This window comes from Lycorma delicatula, chromosome 3 (assembly GCF_047948215.1).
Source record: "Lycorma delicatula isolate Av1 chromosome 3, ASM4794821v1, whole genome shotgun sequence".
In the NCBI taxonomy this organism is placed as follows: domain Eukaryota; kingdom Metazoa; phylum Arthropoda; class Insecta; order Hemiptera; family Fulgoridae; genus Lycorma; species Lycorma delicatula.
In genome coordinates, this window is record NC_134457.1 from 142,881,141 (window position 1) to 142,903,859 (window position 22,719).

Consider the following 22,719-nt stretch of genomic DNA (forward strand, 5'->3'; position numbering starts at 1 on the left):
TGTAAATGTTGCGATTGTTGCATAAAAGTTAAATATGATTTAATTCCTTTGTAATTAGGTACCAGTTATTCGTTCCGTTTTAATTGATTTAGCGTTATGAACTATAATTATACATTTGTTATCAAATCGTGTTTTTAATAATTCTAGAACATTAACATAATTTTCATTTGTTATTGGCAGATTTTTAATGATAGCTACGGCTTCATCCTTGAAAGAGGAATATAAATAGTGTAATTTTTAAAAAATTAGATAAATCATCTCTATTATTTACTAAATCAATAAATGTATTAAATAGTGCTGGGATATAATAGTGCTGGGTTGTAGTTGTGTTTGTTTAAATGTTGCATTTGACTAAATTCTTGATTAGATGATTTTTGACTATTATTTATTAAATGTTGCAATTTGGGCTCAATAATACACAAGTATTTTTCGACTTGTATACGATTCAAAGCTAAAACCTGATCAAAATATTTCAATTCAATTTCTGATTGAATGGTGTCATATTTCCTACGCAATTCAAGAAGATTCCTTATTTTAATTTGTGAGGTGGGACCTTGTCAAGGATCACAATTGTGAGTAAATATATCAGCCTTAATTATAGCAGCCTTTACTAACCCTCTTTTTTGCCCCTTCCCAGGACCGGATTCCCCTACGAAGCATGACACAGTCCGAGAGTGTCCATTTACTCTAACGAACCTCCACGTCTACCGGCATTACGTCCGGCAGGACAGGTCGGATCTTATGTTATCGCCTGCCTCTAACCACAGTGGTAGGGTTACCAGGCCTGACAATGCTGTTCCTTCCCCCCCCCCCCCAGAGCCGGGCCTCGATGCCTTCTTGCCCCTAACAGAAACACCTAAAAGGGCATTCCGCCGGGACTATGATCTTTTCCTTTCTCCACACAAGAGGACAAGACAGTCTCCGTGCCCCATCATTACCATCCATTTGGGCAAGCACAAACGAATGGCAGCTCAGCAGAGAGCTGTCCCTCATCCCCTCGTCGCTCCAGCAGCTCTATCCATCAGCCGAAGAATCCGACAAGCAAGCAAGTGGAAAAACCCATTAGGCCGGGCTGTACAACCCTCCAATGTGTGGTCCTTCGTACAACAGACATCACCCTCCGCGAAAAAAAAAACATTGAGCCCGCTGATGACACTCCTGACCATAGTTGAAGCACAGTTTGGTGCGGTCAGGACCTGTGCATCCAAACGACATATGCCCAAGGCCCCAACACCTGAAGCATCGGTCCTCAGCGTCACGCATGCGGACTCGACAATGCACCCAGCCTACCTTCAGCCACCGGCCAAGCTTACTGTGGCGAAGCAGGAGCCCACTGCAGATGCCTCCAACAGCGACGTCCAAGCCACACCAGATAACCACCTCTTCATCACCAACATCCGATCCTTGGCGCCTTTGATTTCCCGCTTGGTATTAGGATATTCTTGCACAAGGCAAGAATGCACAAGGCATAATCACATTCGACCACCTCAAAGAGCTCCCGTAAAGCCGACACAGCCGGAAAACCTGTTATGATCTGGTACCACTCCTCACACCAGGACTGATGAAACATACCATCCGTGCCGGCCAACGAAACTAAATCCCCTGTATGCCCCGAGAGTAGCACAACCTTCCACCCGCAGCTTCTTCTTTGGGCCGGATAACGGCCAGGACTGTGACTTTTGACTATTCTTACTCGCCTTCAGTTCCTCTAACGAGCTCTTCTGATCCATATTTTCCACACATGGGCCCAAAACCGAGTCAGATAATTCGCCATTCGACGAACAAACAGATCCCTTAGGATCACAAAACAAAACATTATTCTCAACTTGAGTTTGCTCTCTGCCACCTCTCTTCGCATCGGCCGCCGTCCACTACAGCTTTAGTCTTCTTGGTTGAAAAGACAGACAGAGACTTGACTATGAATGAGGACAACACAGCTTCCTGAAGCACAGAGCCCTCCTTGGTCAAAGGCGGGTAATTCTGTCCGTATTTCCCTCCTTCACCATTCCCCCCTAATTAAATGGAATGGAGCAGTCAGAAATCACCACTCGACTTTTACTACGCAAGTTATCACGAGATTCTTGTCTCACAACCTTCGCCGTGCATAACATATATCCCTTACGATTCACTGTCAAAGACTCCGATTTATCACTGGAATCGGTCATTCTCAGCTAAATGTAGTGTAAAATAATTATAAAAACCACAACTGATATGAAAAAAACATAAAACACTGTGATAGTTAATAGAAAAGTGCCATCCTGCAGGAGGGAATGTATTATTCAAAATTTCCCTCCGATTAAATTTAACAGCCTGCACCCAAAACAAACAACGCCTGGCAACCGTTGGATAGAATCAAAGTTTAATAAGCTCTTAAACTTTAATTAATGAAAAACAGTAATTAAATGTCTAAGAACAATACAAAATAAAATAAAACACCAAAAAAGGACATTTTGAAGATTTGCACGTCTATTCACCTCAAGACCTAACGTCTTTTTTGTTTTTGTTTAACCTTCGGGACCACCGTTAGGTATTGCTACAGAGAATGAGATGGATGACAATGTAGGGTGTAAAAATGCCATGCCTTACCGGTATTTGAACTCAGGATCTCCGGATGAAAGGCTGAGACGCTACCAATCGAGCCACGGAGGCCGGTTCATAATCTAACTTAATTCTTCTTAACTTTTGTTACCTAATTGCAGCATTAAAACAAACCATTTTTTAAATACTTACTACCACTTTTTTTTTTTTTTAATAATCCTCTTTATCTAAATAATTGTTCACTATCCATAATAATAGTAATAACTGAAATTTACAATCTGAATTATTAACAAATTAAAATATATATGAAATGAATCAAATGCTATTGCAAAAAAGATGAGATAATGTAAATAAAATGTAATAATAAACTAAAAAAGATATTATGTAAATGATGTAGATCAAATTTCTGGTAGACCTATTATTGTAGTAATTTGTTGAACATTAAGATTCTTGAAAATTTCAGGTATTTTCAGATTTGTACCGGTTCGGCATTCCACTAGTTATCAGTTTTTTACGCCCAGAAGAGAAGTTCCCGACACAACTCTTAACATATTTCCTGCGAAAGTCTTCTGGATTTAAGAAATTCGATAAAGTCCTTAAAAGTGGGAAACCTTTGATATGATGACAACTTTTCCTTTCATAATCTTGAGGTGTTGTAATCCAATTATGAATGTAATTTCAAACTATTATAGATTAAAATATTCAATTGCATTATTATTTATTTAAGCTGTATGCTGATTATTATTATTCAAAATACTATTATGAGCTTCATAATTAATGTATTTTACATTTATGAGTACTACTAATATTATATCACAAATTAATGTAAACATCACTTCAACTAAACATAAATATTAACAATTTAATTATATTGTTTATTTATTCAAAATACGCTGTAAAAACGTTGTTGAAAAACACTGTAATAAGTGACTCGATATATGAGTTGAATGTTATCCTGTTTTACTGAAAACTCGCATTGTCCCTGTGGGAAACAGCTAGTCTTAATGATCGAATGGTCGTAGGTACCACGCTCTGTGAATATGTCGACAAAAACAAAACAATTCATAAGCATTACATAAAAAAATATTGTGTGATGCATAGCAGAAAAGACCCTTAATATTTAATAAAAGAAATTAATCAATTTATCTAATTAAAGTAACCATAATTTTTAATTAAACTGTGTTGAGGGAAACACAAATCTGCGTTAATAAATTCACGTATATTATTTTTTATCTTTCTTTCGTACTTTATTTTAAAATAGACTTATCCGATGAATTTAAATATATATATTTGAATATATATCCGTGATATGAACTTATTACTCTAATATAGTAAATTTACCATACTCCACTAACCTCTTCTTCTAAAAATGTCATTTGAATAAATGTCATTTAATTATAGTAATATTACAATATTACTATAATTAAAAATATATTTAATTATTTATTACGTTAGAAAATTCTTTTTTTGAGATTAAAATTGCTATCTGATACATAGTTATTATCAACCACTCATTTGTACTTCGGTTATAAACGATAAACCCTGGATTAAAACGGAATATAGTTACACTGAAAACCGTGTTTAGCGTTAAAATGTATACGGTTGTTAGATAGGTGCTAATAATAAGCAAATAGTCGTGCACCAGATACATGTTGAGTTCATAACGCAAAGGGTTAGAGGGCTGTTAAGTACCATTCCTTGTAGAGTAAATGCGGGCATAAAGCCTCCTCATTGTTATTTCGATCTAGGGCAGGGATTGTCCTAATATCCCTTTTCCCCCCACCGTTTTGCTCAACAGTCTAATGGGCTTAATTAAACTCTTCGAACTCATTACATTACGAAGCAAAGCACAACTTCCACTCATTAACTTAAATAATCCCGATTATTATAAGTACATATATATATTGCCGAGCAATATTTTATTGTAAATGTAGCCTAGCCTTGTAAATACACTCTTAATTAACGCATGTTGAACATATTTCGTACTATGTTTGCCTAGTAACTCAACTAACATTTTAAAAACAGCAACTGATATAACTTTTTATTTACTTTTTCTCTTAAGAAAAAGCTATTATTATGATAAGAACGACACTTTAAAGTCATTTTGTAAAAAAATATTTTTTTCTGGAAAATCTGGAAAATGAATATTAAGAAAAAAGGTAAGGCTTTTTTTATTAAAATAAACGGAGTTTATTATATTTTTATTTATTGATTAGGAAGTATTTCACAAGTATCAGTTAAAAAATACAAATTTTATTACTTTGGTTTAATATTTCAGCATATTAAAGAAAAAATGCTTTAAGATTTGAAAAGCTTCATAGAATGATTTAGAATAGAGCTGAAATCATTAGCGTAATTAACGAATACTTTGACAATCTAAATAATAGAAAGGATGATCAACTTCAAAAATATCTTCAAGAATAATATTAATTTGTTTTTTCTTGGAAATAATCTGCATGAAGAGGCTTTTTGACATAAAAATCGATAATATAATCAAATTATAACCTCTGATATTGATCTTCGGTCATATTACTCATGAAAAGTTCGGATTTTCACGATTAGTTAAATCATTCTAAAAACATTTTTGTAAATTCAAAATTGATTTAAAATTTTCGTAAATATAATTATGCCCTAAATTTACCAGCCTCTTTTGATATAATAAAACTACCTGATAAAAAAATGTCAGTTGTTTAAAAAATAATTTTCTAAGTCAAAATAAAAATGTGTTCAGAATGACAAAACACCGTCTCGAAATATATTTCTTTCTTTGAACTAATATCTTAACCTCTAATTATTGTTTTACATCCAGAATCATCTCTTTAGTTTGTTTCAGATTTTTTATTTTTTATCAACAATTTCCTCACTTTAACACAAAATTAACAAAATGTATTATTGCTCATGATGTAATACTTGCCAAAAAATCTAATTTGGATCTTTATTTTATTCCACAAAAAATTTCTGTCCTTAATACTATCTATTTTTTTCTTACTTAATCAATCCAATTAGTTTTCACTCATGATTACATTAAAAGTACCTATCGGTGTTACAATTAAGCTATAATTGGCTAGTTATAAATTCAACAAAAAAATGTCTATGTATAAAACTTAAGAAAAATACAAAAAAAAAAAAAACAATAATTTTGTGAGCAAACAGTGGTAATATATTTTTAGTTTAAAATTATATATAAGTGTAACATTTTAGAAAAAGTTACAGAATCCTACTAAATTTCATACAGTGGTATTAGGGTCAGAGTTTTGTTTGAGAAAATTATCTCTTTTCTCTTTCAGAAGTATACAATAAACTAGAATATTTTATCTATTTGTCAAACTCTACTACTCCTCCTCCACAAACCATTAAAAGTTTACAAATTTGTAAAGGTAATTAATTAAATCCCTAAAACTGGGTTAAAATATTCACTAAACAAATATATACTAATTTCGTTTACCTTTTCAGGATAATGTTGTAAATCTTTTGTGTGTGTGTGTGTGTGTGTGTGTGTGTGTGTGTGTGTGTGTGTGTGTGTGTTTGAACTTAAAGAAAATTGTGGCTATATCTTGTAAAAGAAGGGTAACATTGATACTATATTTTGAGGGTCCTAAAGTTATAGAACTGCATTTAGAAGGTAAAATAAAGGCTTAAAACTAAAATAAAACAAATATACAACATATGAAATATGATTCTGATTATGCATCGTATATGTTAAGATTAAGAGATTTTTTCAGTATCATTCGGGATGGGAAAATGTTTTACACTAGCCAAGCGATCAACGGAAAAGCAAAAATGGTTCACATGTCTAGAAAGAAAATCAACTTATTCTGCTTATAACGTACTACTTTATTTTAATGCAAATCAAGAGAATAAATTTTCTTGGTGTAAAGAAATTATTTTCTTTTATATGAACTAATAAATACTAGAAATGATACATAAGACTGAAAGTTATAAATATTTGCTTGAATGGATGAAAAATAAAATATAACTGTTGAATGCTTCTAACTCTAAAAGAACCGCACAGCTCATACCTTAGTAATATTTTTCCTTTAATATATGTATGGGAATTCATTTGAAATTTTTCACTGTACTGGTTGTAAATATAATAAACTTTCTTTCTGTCAGAATAAATAATATATTCTACAATATTAAACCATAAAAATTATTCAATAAAAATTTTTAATACACTAAAATTTTTACAACGTAACTTATTATTATTATTTTTCACGACATATGTAATTATATAACATTTTTAATGTTGTGCTTTTAAGTGTTAAATAAAAAGAAATTATATTTATAATAATATGCCACTTTTATAGTTTTTATTATTATAATTATTATTTATGCAATAAATTCAATCACTTAATATGATTTAAAAATCAGTCGATTAATCATATTTCATACCACAATTATGTATACCACGATATGGTGTATACATACAATATATAGAATATATATCACTCCTGATAGATCAATCAGTTCAATAGATACAGAAAAATCTAAATCAGTTTTCGATTCCCATTTAGAGTAAGAATTATTTTCCTGTCCACCTGAACTTTATTTTAAGAACTTTCAAACAATAAAAGTTGAAAAATAAAATAAAAATGATTGTATGTAAGAATAAAATATTTTTAAAGGAAAGTTTTTGTACAAATTAAACTCTCACTCAAAACTTATGACAGCAGCCCATCTTTAAATAATTAATTTATCTATTTGACTTTCTAACAGAATTAAAACAATAAATAAATATTAAATTCAAATATTATACGTGTTATGAGTCATAAACACAACAGCTGTAGGCATCCTGATATGCTAACCTTAAATCTGTTATAATTTTAGAATAATAAGCATCAGTTAAATTTACTAAGGAAATGAAGAATCATCTGATCTACCGTTGCCTTCTTCATTGCACAATATTTCGTTGCTTACCAGTACTATAAATCGACATAAACGTTGGCGATATTCAGACTTGCAACTTATACTTTCACTCTGTTGGCCGAATTCACTCTGTTTACCGGTGGATTAATTAAACAGCTTCGTTATCAGAGAACATAATTGACTGGGTCTTCCAGCTAAGGTGTTCTATACAAAATGAAACAATCAGAAATAACTGTAATGGTTTAAAGAAATAATCTATTAAACCTCTTTATTTCCAGAAGCAATTATTTTCTTCCTTCTTTGTATATTTCGGCTAATTATTTTATAACGCTTCACAATTTCACTATTTTTTTTTATTACATAAATAACATATATAAAAAACTTAGAACCTATATGATTTATTCACCCTTGATAAAAATTAATATCGAATTAACTATTTGAACGTACGTGCGCAGGAATTGTTTGATATACAAATAAAGTTCTTTATAACTGGAATTAAAGGTAGATTAGTATTTTTGTGTTGTAATTTTAGAAATGCATCCTTTTTACCAGTTTCCTCATATATTATTTTTTTTAAAAGCTTAGCTTATACAAATATGTTTTCTTAATTTAAGACAATCAAAAGTTTTTTTATTTGTTTATTCTTCATGCATCAGAATATATTTCGTGATGCTTATTATATTATGTTTAATGTTTTAGATATAATTTAGTGTATTGTATTATTATAACAGTTTCATAAACAAAAATTCTAACATTCAATTCCAAAAACTGAAAGGAAATAATTATATAATAAAATATTTAGGTAATATAATGAAATGAAATTGCTTCTTTTTTTTTTACAAAATAAACATAAGAGAATAAGCAATGTCATACAAAATTTCAAACCTAATTTTACAGAAAATGTTTATATTTTTAAATTCCTCAAGAATCTACTTTTCAATACCTTTTGAATGATTCTGTATTTCGTATTTGAAATATCTGCAAGAGTGCAGAGAGAGAGGTGGGATTCACCTAATATTGTAACTTTTTAATGGATAACTATTTAAATTTTGTTTTCTTTTAAATGTGTTGGAATTTTTAAAATTAATGTAATATACCTTAATTGAATTTTCTTTTACAAACCATAACGGGCATTAGGCATGTTGTTTTGCTATAGGAGCTCAATAAGAGAGATGAGTGATGGTATCATAATATAAATATAAATGTTCAATCGCTTTCGCATGAATATGATTATTTTTGTTTGCTGTTCAGTCGCAGTGTTGTTTAATGTTTTCATATTCTTCACTTTCTCTTTATTTTCTTTAAAATAATGATCTCATTATGATGTTCTTAAATTTCAATATTTGTTCTCTTTTAGCCCAGTATGTTAAGCAACACTCACAAGAAACAGTTGAAACGCACACAAGAAATCGTATTGAGTTTTCCTAGAATGAATAAAATTTAATATCTTCAAATTAATATCCTCATGTGAGTCTTAAAATAGGGAAGGTATTTATTAAAATTAATATCCTCATGTGAGCCTTAATATAGGGAATGCATTTATTATAAAACACATATTAGGTTTCTTTATTTGTAATTTTACTAAATTAATCTTTTGTAATACGTTGTAGCTTCTTTCAGTATTCAGGCCTGGTTCACGTATCCATCATATTAATATACATTTTTTATTCTCATCTGACGACTGAAAGCTTAAGCATCTTGGTGGTTTGATGAGTATCAAAAAACTATAAAAAGAATTGGAAGCTCTTAAATAAAAATATGTAGATAAAGTATATATATATATATATATATATATATATATATATATATATATATGTATATATATATATATATATATATATATATATATATGTATATATGGATATATATTATCATGTAGAAATTACTTTGAAACAATATCTGTTTTATTCATTTTTTTAATAAAATATTAAGTTAATCCGAATATTAGTCTTATGGTAAAATAGCGAGAAGCGAGTACAAATTATTTTTATACGCAATATTGTAAGGAAGACTAATTACCATTTTTACACCATCTATTCATACTTATCATCACTTTTAATTAGTAATAAAAAATTAATTATAACTTCAAAATTAAAATATTAATGGAAAATAATATTTTTAATTAGAATTGTAAAAAGAAGTTTTTAAATTACAAGAAGGATTCATTAGGGAAACAAGTGAGGGGTAACAAGCGAGGTAGACTGTTTAGAGTTTTAGGGTCGGAAGATAGAGCGCGGGTGGTTGAAAAGGAAGCAGCATTAGATAAGATCGCCCTCTAGCACACAGGAGGAACCGCACTTGCTATTGAAATGCAAATTGGGGCCCTAAACAGTACGAGATAACCTAACAAGGGGCTAATGACTGGTTGGCCGGAAGCCTGTAAACACAGCTGCCAATTTTAAAAACATATTTTCTTTTTCCTTGATTTTTTTTTAAAGAAAAAAGTTATTTAAGACACGAAATTGAACGATTAAAAGGTTTATTGGTTTACCTTTATTTTAATTTATCTTTTTTGATGAAAAATAAAAAATATATATATTTATATTTTCATGTTATAAAAACAACGTGAGGCTAACTTTTCTCAATTCATACGGATGTTATTAAACCCCAAACAAAAATATCTTAAGAGATATCTTTCTTTAGTAAAAATTTAATTTTATTTAAGTCTGATGGGAGGAAATCTTTATATTTTTATAAATTATTTTATCAAAATATGATGCACAAAAATAATTAAAAATTTGTCTATAAATTAAATGAACTGTTTCAGCAAAAAAGTAAAAAAAAAATATTAAACTACATCCAATTGTCATATAAATGTTATTCTCGTATTCACTCTTATTTGATATATTTTATTTTAGAGATTCTCTTCTTCCTGGTGATAATAACAGCATGAAGGAGTTTAAAAACCTGAAGAAAAGGTGTCAGATGAATCGGTGGAACTTAGAGAAGCTTGAGGAAGAGGAAGTAAAGAAGATTTTTGAGGAGGACATTGCAAGAGGTCTGAGTAAAAACGATAAGGTAGAAAATGTAGAAGAAGAATGGGAGAATGTTAAAAAGGAAATTCTTAAATCAGCAGAAGCAAACTTAGGCGGAATAAAGAGAACTGGTAGAAAACCTTGGGTTTCAGACGATATATTGCAGCTGATGGATGAACGTAGAAAACATAAGAATGCTAGTGATGAAGAAACTATCGGCAATTAAGAAATGGTATAAACAGGAAGTGCAAACTGGCAAAAGAAGAGTGGATTAAAGAAAAGTGTTCAGAAGTGGAAAGAGAAATGAACATTGGTAAAATAGACGGAGCATACAGGAAAGTTAAGGAAAATGTTGGGGTACATAAATTAAAATCTAATGATGTGTTAAACAAAGATGGTACACCAATATATAATACGAAAGGTAAAGTCGATAGATGGGTGAAATATATTAAAGAGTTATATGGAGGAAATGAATTAGAAAATGGTGTTATAGAGGAAGAAGAGGAAGTTGAGGAAGATGAAATGGGAGAAACAATACTGAGATCTGAATTTAAGAGAGCATTAAAAGATTTAAATGGTAGAAAGGCTCCTGGAATAGACGGAATACCTGAAGAATTACTGCGGAGTGCAGGTGAGGAAGCGATTGATAGATTATACAGACTGGTGTGTAATATTTATGATAAAGGGGAATTTCCGTCAGACTTCAAAAAAAGTGTTATAGTAATGATACCAAAGAAAGCAGGGGCAGATAAATGTGAAGAATACAGAACAATTAGTTTAACTAGTCATGCATCAAAAATCTTTACTAGAATTCTATACAGAAGAATTGAGAGAAGAGTGGGGGAAGTGTTAGGAGAAGACCAATTTGGTTTCAGGAAAAGTATAGGGACAAGGGAAGCAATTTTAGGCCTCAGATTAATAGTAGAAGGAAGATTAAAGAAAAACAAACCAACATATTTGGCGTTTATAGACCTAGAAAAGGCATTCGATAACGTAGACTGGAATAAAATGTTCAGCATTTTAAAAAAATTAGGGTTCAAATACAGAGATAGAAGAACAATTGCTAACATGTATAGCAACCAAACAGCAACAGCAACAATTGAAGAGCATAAGAAAGAAGCCGTAATAAGAAAGGGAGTCCGACAAGGATGTTCCCTGTCTCCGTTACGTTTTAATCTTTACATGGAACTTAGCAGTTAATGATGTTAAAGAAAAATTTAGATTCGGAGTAACAGTACAAGGTGAAAAGATAAAGATGCTACGATTCGCTGATGATATAGTAATTCTAGCCGAGAGTAAAAAGGATTTAGAAGAAACAATGAATGGCATAGATGAAGTCCTACGCAAGAACTATCGCATGAAAATAAACAAGAACAAAACAAAAGTAATGAAATGTAGTAGAAATAACAAAGATGGCCCACTGAATGTGAAAATAGCAGGAGAAACGATTATGGAGGTAGAAGAATTTTGTTATTTGGGAAGTAGAATTACTAAAGATGGACGAAGCAGCAGCGATATAAAATGCCGAATAGCACAAGCTAAACGAGCCTTCAGTAAGAAATATAATTTGTTTACATCAAAAATTAGTTTAAATGTCAGGAAAAGATTTTTGAAAGTGTATGTTTGGAGTGTCGCTTTATATGGAAGTGAAACATGGACAATCGGAGTATCTGAGAAGAAAAGATTAGAAGCTTTTGAAATGTGGTGCTATAGGAGAATGTTAAAAATCAGATGGGTGGATAAAGTGACAAATGAAGAGGTATTGCGGCAAATAGATGAAGAAAGAAGCATTTCGAAAAATATGGTTAAAAGAAGAGACAGACTTATAGGCCACATACTAAGGCATCCTGGAATAGTCGCTTTAATATTGGAAGGGCAGGTAGAAGGGAAAAATTGTGTAGGCAGGCCACGTTGGGAATATGTAAAACAAATTGTTAGGGATGAAGGATGTAAGGGGTATATTGAAATGAAACGACTAGCACTAGATAGGGAATCTTGGAGAGCTGCATCAAACCAGTCAAATGACTGAAGACAAAAAAAAAAAATATGTATAAAAAATTAAAATAAACACTTATTTATTTTTAGTGAAATAAGACTCTTGATTAAATCAAATTATTAATTTTTTAATTATTAGGAGCTAAAGAAAATCTACGTGTAAAGCTATTAGAACATGATTATCATGATTTGATTAAAAAAAAAGTTAATAAAAGAACTAATATTGAAAAAAAGATGTTTAGCAATTAGGAAAATTAGAATTATATTAAAATAACTGATAAAACAAGTAATTTTTACATCGAGTACACTGCCAATAAAAAAAATCTTTCTGAATAGAATAGGAAAAAGGGTTGAACAAGAACTGTTTAGAAGGGGTAGCACGGAAAAAGATTTGGTGTACAAAGAAGGAGATGAATAAAGAAGAGAAATAGCATGAGAGGGATTCTGTAAAGGTGATTTATCTTCTATCAGAAGAACCAAATTAGAGGTGAGAGTGAACCTTATGCTTTATACAACTGGTAATAGATTTAAACGCCTGGCGGCTGCTTGATTCATGTCTCCCTGTCTCACACACACAAACACTAGCCGCATTATATACACAAATGAACACATAGAAGCTTATATACACACATATATATATATATATATATATATATATACACACGCTCAAATACAAGTAGTTTATGTTTTCAGTCGACGTACACATCCTAGATTATAATACTCAGTGCTAGATTATAATGCTCGCCACACAACAGGTAAAGACTGACTATAATATACGCCCTTGAATGCTAAAGCAGCAAGCAGTTTGTTGTTATTTAATTTTGTTTATTTATTATTATTATTTTATAAGTAGTTATAATAATACAGGTAAATGTTGGTACAGTAAAAACGAAACATCTAATCGTAAGCTAAAATTTCAATAAAATTAATTATAAAATATTGTCGCGTGTTCTTGGCTCGATCAGGATATTGAGAGATTAACAATTTGGAATGTTTATATAATTACATTTTATTAGTTTAAAAACATAAGTATAGCAAGATAAATCAATAATAACAATAATAATTAGTGTCAATAATAAAACAATTAATGAAAAATAGTAAATAAACAAATAGAAATCACAACCACAATAATAGCAACAGTAAACGATAATAATATTACTTGTCAGTAAGAAACAAATAATCGTAAATGTCAATATACAGAGATTACATACAAAACAGAATTTTAACAGAATTTATTTGTCCAAGTTTATTTACAATTAGATAAATAAATAATGAAAACCAGAACTCAATCCCATTGACAAAAGAAATAGCATGCCCGCTACTCTTAACACTTTTAACCACTAGTCTTGCAATACTAACAATAGTAAAAAATAGAGAAGACAAGTATAACGTTCTTTCACTCAAATACCTTTGCTAATCATAAATAAAACTACCCTAACAATTTATGAATGAAATTTTCTACATTATCTCCTTCAGTTATAGTCTCACAGTAACTCACCGATAATATTTCTTGTTTACTGAAATTACTCGTGGCCGACAACTTAATCGTATCGAACTTAATTCACAATAGAAATTCGCTTCTTCACTGCCCTCCTCGCAAAATGCACTCACTGACTGACGTCTCGCAGACTCAAATCGCACTCCTCGCTGAACGTCCCGCTAGACCAGATTCCAGAACTGATTTTAAACTGGTCTTTCCTGGAATATTTATACTCATATCTTCTTTACCTGCAGGACCGGACCCAGGTCGAAGCGTGAGAACGATCGATCGAGCTCTTTGTTCCCATGCATTCCTTAAGCTGGTCCGGTAACTCACGGAACAAATATTGTTTTATTGTGTTTTAGTGGGCAGTATTACAAAAGAAGATTGTTAAATGGACCTGTACTTTTACTACAAGAGTTTCTTTTAGTCCCTTTCTGCATTCCTTCCATTATTAAATTTTCTATGACTTTCTTCTTAATTTTTAGGAATCCGTTATTCAGGTCCCTTATACCGGTCCTGTTACACTATGTGTAATTATATATATATTTTTAATATCCAAACATAGCTACATATGATTCATAAAAAATGAGTTCTAAAAGCTGTTTCTAAAGAACCTGAATACAATATCGAATTAGAAATATGTAAATTTATACAAGGTATACTAACGTCAAAGGAAATTATGTATTTTTTGACCTTCTTATATAGTCAAGTAAAATTAATTTTTATTTAATTGTTTATTTTTCCCTCATTTAAACAGATAAGAAGAATAGATAATCTTTTTTCGTATCACAGTTCGTTAATTTACAATCGGTTCCAGGAAGGAATCGTAAGTAAATAGGATTATAAAAACACTTGAAAGTTTCGAATGAATCCACTAACTAAAGCACACGTCCATATGACAATAACTCTAATATATAAATGCACTTGCACAGATTTACTCCATAAAAAGTATAGAAGTCCCTAAAAATGTAACAAAAAATCAAATAATATTACAAGACAAAGGAAAGAAATAAAATATTAGAATAATTGCTTATGAAAGGAAATTAGACTCTTCATAAAGGCATAGGGAAAATTCTTATCACTTTAGGTATGTCGTCCCAGCTCAAGATCCCTCAGACTCCCCCAGTTCTAGCAAGTAAAGGCGTTTAGGTCGCCGGACATTCTCACTGATATCTAGGAGATTCAGCGCTAGATAGTTCACACGGTTTGTGAATTTAGCCGTTTGTTTGTAATTTGAACCGAACCGTTTGATTTTTCGCCGACATAAGGCAATTCTAGATAATTATGAATTTCTTTGTACCATGCAATCCACGGCAACTGTAAAGATACTCGTCAATTTATTCTGGAATTGTTGTATAACCTCGACGGTGTTCTTGTACGTGGTACCTTATAGCTGTATACCATACGTTCAAGTGGTTTTCAGAATGACCTTGTATTAGTATGTTAAACGTTTGTTGAACAGCGAAAAATCTGAGTTCCTGCTTAGAAATTAATAAAGCTCCTTCAACGTGATCATTAGCTGTTTTCATTTCTCTTTCATAAGATTCTTCAATATTAAGCGAAGATCAAGATGGAGGACGAGGTAGCGTACACAACTTGAGTGAGAGGTGAAAACACCGTCTAGCTGGACCCGGTGACAGTCATCCCTCCTTAACATAACACTACTCGATTTATTGTGATTCTTTACTTTTCTAGCCACTCGTCGATCAGTTGTAACGCCGATTGAAGCTACCCCGAGGCCAGTCGAGGAGTCTTGGTTAAGAGAAAGGATATCTGTGTCATTGGCAAACGAGGAGATGGTTACGTGATCCGGAGCCGGCAGGTTCGCTGTGAAATTCAGTACAGGACTGGTCCCGTTACAAAGCTCTGAGAATCCCCCCCCCCACCCAATCTAATGTCAAAGAATCCAGATATCTCGTGGTTACACGGGACCCGGGAAAAACGGCCATCCAGGAGTACCATAAGACTAAATAGAAAGGTTGAGGAAAGCTATGTTTTAGCTTATGGAGCAGTCCAGGCAGCCAAATCTTGTCAAAGGTCTGTTGAACACTCAAGACGCCTGCCAAGCAGAACCTCTTTTCTTTCCGGCACTTGGTTATGACATTCACAGCCCTTTACATCTGTTCAACGGTGAAGTGTTTACTTCTGATAGCAAATTAATAATTTGGAATAATATTTTCTCTTTCCAATGCTGGCCATAATCCTCTAAGAATAAGCTTCTCAAACGATTTCGGCAGATTTTGTAGAAGGGTTTTCGGTCTGTTGGAAGATACATCCTGTGCAAGTTTATCTGGTTTCGAAATCATCACAATTTGAATAACCTTACACTCCAATGGTAAGCACGACGTCCAAAGGATATCATTGAAAATGTTTGTTATATACCTGATTGCCTTGAACGGGAACATAACTAGCATTGTACGTATGATTATGTAAAAGTCTGGAGGCTTCTTTTACCGTTACTCTTGCTTACTGCCTGTATCACTTCCGTCGTTAAAGTGGGCTTAGAGGCATTTCGATGTCCAAAACGTCAATTATTTTCTCTACATTAGCATCCACTCCGTCAAGCGGGAGAAATGTCTTACTCAGATCCGTAGCAAACAGCTCGGCTTTTTCCCATCGCTCGTAACCCATGACCCATTACCCATCAGACGCCCTTACAGGAGGGAGTAATGTAGGTCGCTAAAAATTCCTCGCGATTTCCACAATTATACCCATCTACATAGAAGTGGGAATGATTCTTAAAACAGTCTTTGAACGTTGCATTTCCTAATCACATTCAGCAGTATTTTTAAACTACGTGAAGCCCTGATGAGGAATGTTTTGACCTCGGGCCTCTTGTATCAGACAATGAATGTGATAAATGAAAAATCTACTGCCATCAAACATTAATTGAATATTGACTGGCATATCTAAACTGATAAGTTTATAGATGAAAAAGAAACAAATCCATATGTTTTTATTTTATAAAATAAAATAAAAATTCATTTCTCCTCTTGTAAGTGGCATAATAAAAGTTATCCAACTGTAAAAATCCCTTCTAACCCCAGATTCCTTTCTAATCCCGGAAAACCGCCAACACACATTGTTAAAAGCATCTTCACACATGCATAGCAGGTAGATATAGATATTTAAAACAGTAACTGCAAATTAATCATAAAGCTCTCGTCATCACTGTTTACGCCGTTTGCGTAAAGTTGTTTTTATTCCAATGAATTCAAGGTTATGGTCGAGTCTTGTAGTTTACAGGCTTGGTAATTTTATTTTGCATTTTTGTAAGGCTTATCTACGTATATTTTTAAATAGGTTGTTTGGGTTTGTCTTCGATATCAATTTCTCTAGGCTCCAGTTTGACTTACTGTTGCATAATCATATTGGTGTTAGCTTATTTCATATCTCGCTTTATTTATTGCTGTTTAGTCTTAATATATATATATATATATATATATTAGTCTTTAGTGTTTTTTATTCTCACCAATTTCAATATTGTCATACTTCCTAGAAGTCTATTTCTCTTTGTCTGCCCTGATGTAATTTCTTCAACTTGCGTATTCAGAAATTATTTTATCACTCTTACGTAATTCCTTAGTGGTCTGCTTGCTTGTAAATTATTTTTGTTTTGTCTTCGTTCCCGAATTCCACACGTTCTCTCTAATCGTTCTCATAGTAACACTTAGACACTACTCGTGTTGTCAACACACACACACACACACACACTCTTCTGTCCATTGCTTTGTTCGCTTCCCCTACTCTCACCACGCCAGCTTTGGTCATTCTAGTCCTGACTTTCACGCTGTGCGGATCCTGGTCCTCCAGACTTCGAGGACCAGGCTTCGATGTTCTCTTTCGCTCGTATAATGTTAATACTTTCTTCGTCTTCATAAGCGTTGCGGTATTTCTCTGTCAAAATATTCTCTAGTTCTACTCGTCAGTTTTTCGTGATTTCCCAGTTTTCTATGTTCGTCCAGCCTCGTTTCTTTGTTAAGTTATTCTTCAAATTCACTATATTACGTCTATGTTGAAAGTGCTTCAAATACTACAAACTGCCAATTCTATCGACGCCGAATCTTCTCTAGCTGCTGATTATATTTTTATCGATGCAGAATCTCCAAACTCGTTGCTACATATCTGAGATGCTACGTATTATTCTACCTCTAAACCACATCTCACCCCTGCATTCCTGATACACCACTGCAGACTACGCCCATGATTACTGTATGTATTCATTTACCTTTATTCACGAGTTTGTCTCTTGCTAATATTTATGTGCTACAGGCAAGTTCAATTTTCATTATATATTACGTTAAACAGTTATTTTATCATTAAAATTTGTGGAACATTCAGTTAATCGTACATTATCTATTCTCTTAAATTAATCTAAAGAAAATTACAACTGATGTACAGTTATGTTTTAGGTCTTTGTAATTTTATATTTTCAAGAATGCTTATTTACCAAAATGAACTCTATTTATTTATGTTAACTTATTTCAATTTGATTATTGTAATTAACTCTTTTTTTATACTGGAATATTATCGTGGCTTTTTTTCTGTACTAAACTAGAATTTATATGTATTAATTATTTAATGTTAAGTTTGTTGGTCATAAATCAGGAAAGGCCAGTGCCAATAATAAGATTTACTGTAATTTATTTTTCTAAGTTAACGACATTTGTTCATTGCTAATTTTTCAATATTACAGCATATGTCAGTAATTCAATAGTTTTCCAGTCATACTATGTTCATTGATGTTATGTTTATCTAAGTATATAATTGTAAATAAGTTGTATTATGTTCTCGTGTTTTCAGGCTTTGTTACATTGTGAATTTAAAAAAATGTATATTCATGTATTTTTTTCATTTAAGATCATTGTTCATATGTTGATTCAGCTGATATTTTAAGTATCATTAAGTCATGTTAATTTCATAATTTCTTTTTATGTTTTAAGGTTATGATTTTAACATAAGTTCATTTGTTTTATTTCCAATTAAAGTCCAATTTCTTTTGGAAAATACGAGCTGTGTGTTTTTTGTTAACTTTACCCAACAATCATCTTTTCTATAACATGAAAAGTATTTCTTTTGTTTATTAAAAATAAAAACCAAATTTTATTTTTAATAAAATGCGTTTCACATTTCACATTTTTAAATATGTTATTCAATAATATAAAATGTTATCACAGAAACGTCTCGTAACAATAAAACTTAATTATTATATATAAAATTCAGTAATTTCTCGTACAATAAACTCTATTACAAACAAACAATAAATAATATTTTAAATATATCTAGTGTGCCGGGCTCCGTGGCACGAATGGTAGCATCTCGACCTTTCAGAGGACCCGGGTTTGAATTCACGTCAGGCATGACATTTTCACATGCTACAAAAGTTGTCATTCATCTCATCCTCTGAAGCAATACCTAATAGTGGTCCCGGAGGCAAAAAAGTATCTTGTGTAATATTCCTACGTATCCTATATACATCACTGTCATCACAATTTTTTATGAACTTGTTTTACTTCTGTTATGGTAGAAATCAGTCCTACAAAATTTATTTTAATATGATGTCAATAATATATATTGTCATTTTTTAGTTACTCTTTTATTATTTGCTCCGTACAACGAAAGACTTTACGTGTTATTTGGATAATACACGACACAACTGATTTTTAAAATATAAATATATTAAATACAAAATACAAAAATGCATAAAAAGTGGTTTCGGATTAGTACAATAGATATGTTCAATAAGGTAGGCTTAAATAAACTTTCTCCGTATGATTTCCTCAGCCCAGTTCATTTTTTAATTTTGTAAAAATATAATTTATTATTTAATTAAATACACCACCTAAAATAAAATTATTGACATATGAAAGGAATAACTTATTTGTTAGCCTATTTTTAATTCCTTGTACGAAGTAAAGGAAAAATTTCGTTTTCCAAATTTCAACGGAAATATCAACTTTGATTATGTTCGGCGTGAAGTTTGTACGTATGTACATATGCACATATCTCGCATAACTCAAAAACTATTAGCCGTAGGATGTTGAAATTTTTAATTTAGGACTGTTGTAACATCTAATTGTGCACCTCCCCTTTTGATTGCAATCAACTGGACCAAAAAATTTGGATCTTACAAGGGAAGGCACATCGATTCGAATTAATCATTATCTTCTATTTTTTTAACTTTTAATAAAATTTTATGGTCTTTTAAAAATGTGTATATGTAATTTAATAGGCATTATTACTAAATACGCGTATATGAAACAGATTTGCTGAAAAATCTGATTATTTAATATTAATTGAAAATTATAATTTACAATCGTATTTTTTTTGGATTTTCTCGTTTAATTTTTTGTTTAATTTGATTTAATTATTCTGGAGTTTCTGTTTAATTTTTTCTACATTAAAGTTAACTACTGAGTGATTGAAAAATAAACCCCCACTAGAACAACATATACACTGATGCATACATGCCCGATCTTTAATAAATTGCAAAAAATTCTCGTAGTTGATCATCATTTTGTTTATTTGTTTTTTGTTGCTAATCATTTAATCGCTCTTTGATTTGATATAATTCTTCTGATCTCAACCTGATGTGTACACATTCTTTATTTTCAAAATTTTCATCATTTTATTCTTTTTCTGGTTTTAACATTTTCTTCCTGTTTATTTTTTTTTGTTTGCAACATTTTCTTCCTTTTTATTATTTTTTGGTTTTAACATTTTCTTCTTCTTTATATTTATCATCTGCTCTTATTTTTTTATTCTTCCCTTTTTCTTAACACTTTTTTCCATTTCATATTCATCTTCTTGTAGTTTTTATGAGATATATTTCTTCATGTTATCTCTATTTTTCCCGTTTGATTTTTTGTTTTTCATTTTTTATTATTCAACAAATAATCCAAAAATAAAAACTGAATATTTAACACCGTAAAGTCGATATTAATATTTGTAACCAGTATATATGGAGTTCACTAAATGGAACAATTTAATTATTAACTTTTACATATACGACACACTAGAAATCTGAAACCTTTGTGAATCAGTAACTCACGAAATATGAACACTACTGATCTAGTAATACGAGTAATAGAGGGACATTTTACTCTATCCTAATATTTCATGTAAGATTGTTTAATTAATAATTGTATAAATACTTGATGTTAATAAAAACCAATATTTCAGCTATTGTGTAAATGTCCAGTTTACTGAAGAATCGAGGGATTGTATCTCACTTTCAAATGAAATAAATTTAAATGAAGTGCAGCAAAAAAATGTGTATATGTAATTTAATAGGCGTACAAGGAGGTCATGCAGTGTTCACATTTTTTGATTTTTTTTTTTTAGAGTATATATCATTTAAATATTTTAAATATTTTTTCTTATTTGACCTACCTAAATAGGTGTACTGGTTCTTCTCATCAGAGGTTTAGTGATTACGTTAATATCCAAAAAACTTTCGTCTCGACTGTAACAAAAGAGAGTAATAATATACGTAAATATGATTTATTATTTTGTACGAATATATACATACATTCATTAACTTTTATCAAATAGAAATATTAATATGTTCCTTTAAGGGAAAAATAAGCATGTATTTAATTATATTTTACATATTAATATTGTAAGGAGAGTATGATTATAAGTAATATATTTACTAACTGATAAACTTCAAATTAATGAAATTTCTGAAGTTGAAATAACACAACAAAATATGAATTGCAAGAATTATAATAGACGTAAAGAATAACTGAGGATTGATGCGAGGAAAATACTTAAAATATGAATTAAACTTCTAAAATCGTTTGAAACAAAATATATTTAACAGTGAATAGTAAAAGAAATATTTAAAGAAGAAAGATGTATCAAAGAGTAAGGATCAATTTTGTGTAATGTTCTCCTGAATGAACGAGAAATGTAAAAGTTGATTAAGAAACCGGGTAGCATGATATCACTCACTTTGCAATTACTAATTCCATTTACCTTTTCGTAAGAAATTGTTTAGTTTAAAGTGTTAAGATTTTAAACTCATTTTGTGGTGGTGGACAAGTATACCAGTACGTGGCATTTTTTAATATAAAATAATTTTTTCGTTCTTTTTAATATTACCAGTTAAATCTAAATCAAAATTGTTTTCAAACAAATTTTATTAACAATTCCAAAACAACTGATGTCCATTTAGTCCATTTGAAAACTACGAAAAAATATTTCTATATAAAATCATTCTTTATATAAAAGTTTTATAGCTTTATAAATTTTATATAAACTTTAGAAGAGGTTAATGTTTTGTAATAACATTAAAAAAGTCATAAGCTTTATAGAAACACAGACTTTACACTGAAAATGTCATATTTCTACTTCAGTGGTCCTTAAAACAAAGAAACTTAAATTTTAAAGGCTTAGTTTAATTAGGATTTAAAAAACAAATTTCATTGCTGCAGTTAAAGCTGATTTTGGAAATGGATTTTTATAAAATAATTGTTAAAGGTTTATTGTTCACATATTTATAGGATTTTTGAATAGGATTTCTTTTCTTTTGGCTATGTTATTGATGGTTTTCTGATTATTGAAGATAGTTTTTATGGAAGTAAATCACCGAAAAAAGAAACACTTATAATTGATAGAGTAATCCTTTTTATAATACATTTGAAGATAACAAAACAATTAAAATATAAAGAAAAAGTGAATATTTTACTAAAAATACTAAATTTCAAGTTTTATGAAGCTAAGCCATTACAAAATTAAGTATGTAGGAGAATTAAATAAGAATGGAATAACTAACAGAGAAGTGAAGAAAAATTTAACAAAGAAATAAAGAGAACTCTATAAGCGCTTTTTTTAAAGGTAAAAAAGTACAAAAGAAAA

General features: G+C 30.8%; 1 protein-coding gene across 1 annotated transcript in view; it reads right to left on the reverse strand.

Annotated features, from left to right (window-relative positions):
• The window catches only part of LOC142322066 (chaoptin), a 250,593-nt gene extending 229,282 nt beyond the window's left edge, over nt 1-21,311 (reverse strand). Inside the window, exon 1 of the mRNA XM_075360711.1 lies at nt 21,250-21,311. The gene's annotated coding sequence lies outside the window, so the exon portion shown is untranslated. The remainder of the gene's footprint in view (nt 1-21,249) is intronic.
• Between the last annotated feature and the right edge of the window lie 1,408 nt (nt 21,312-22,719).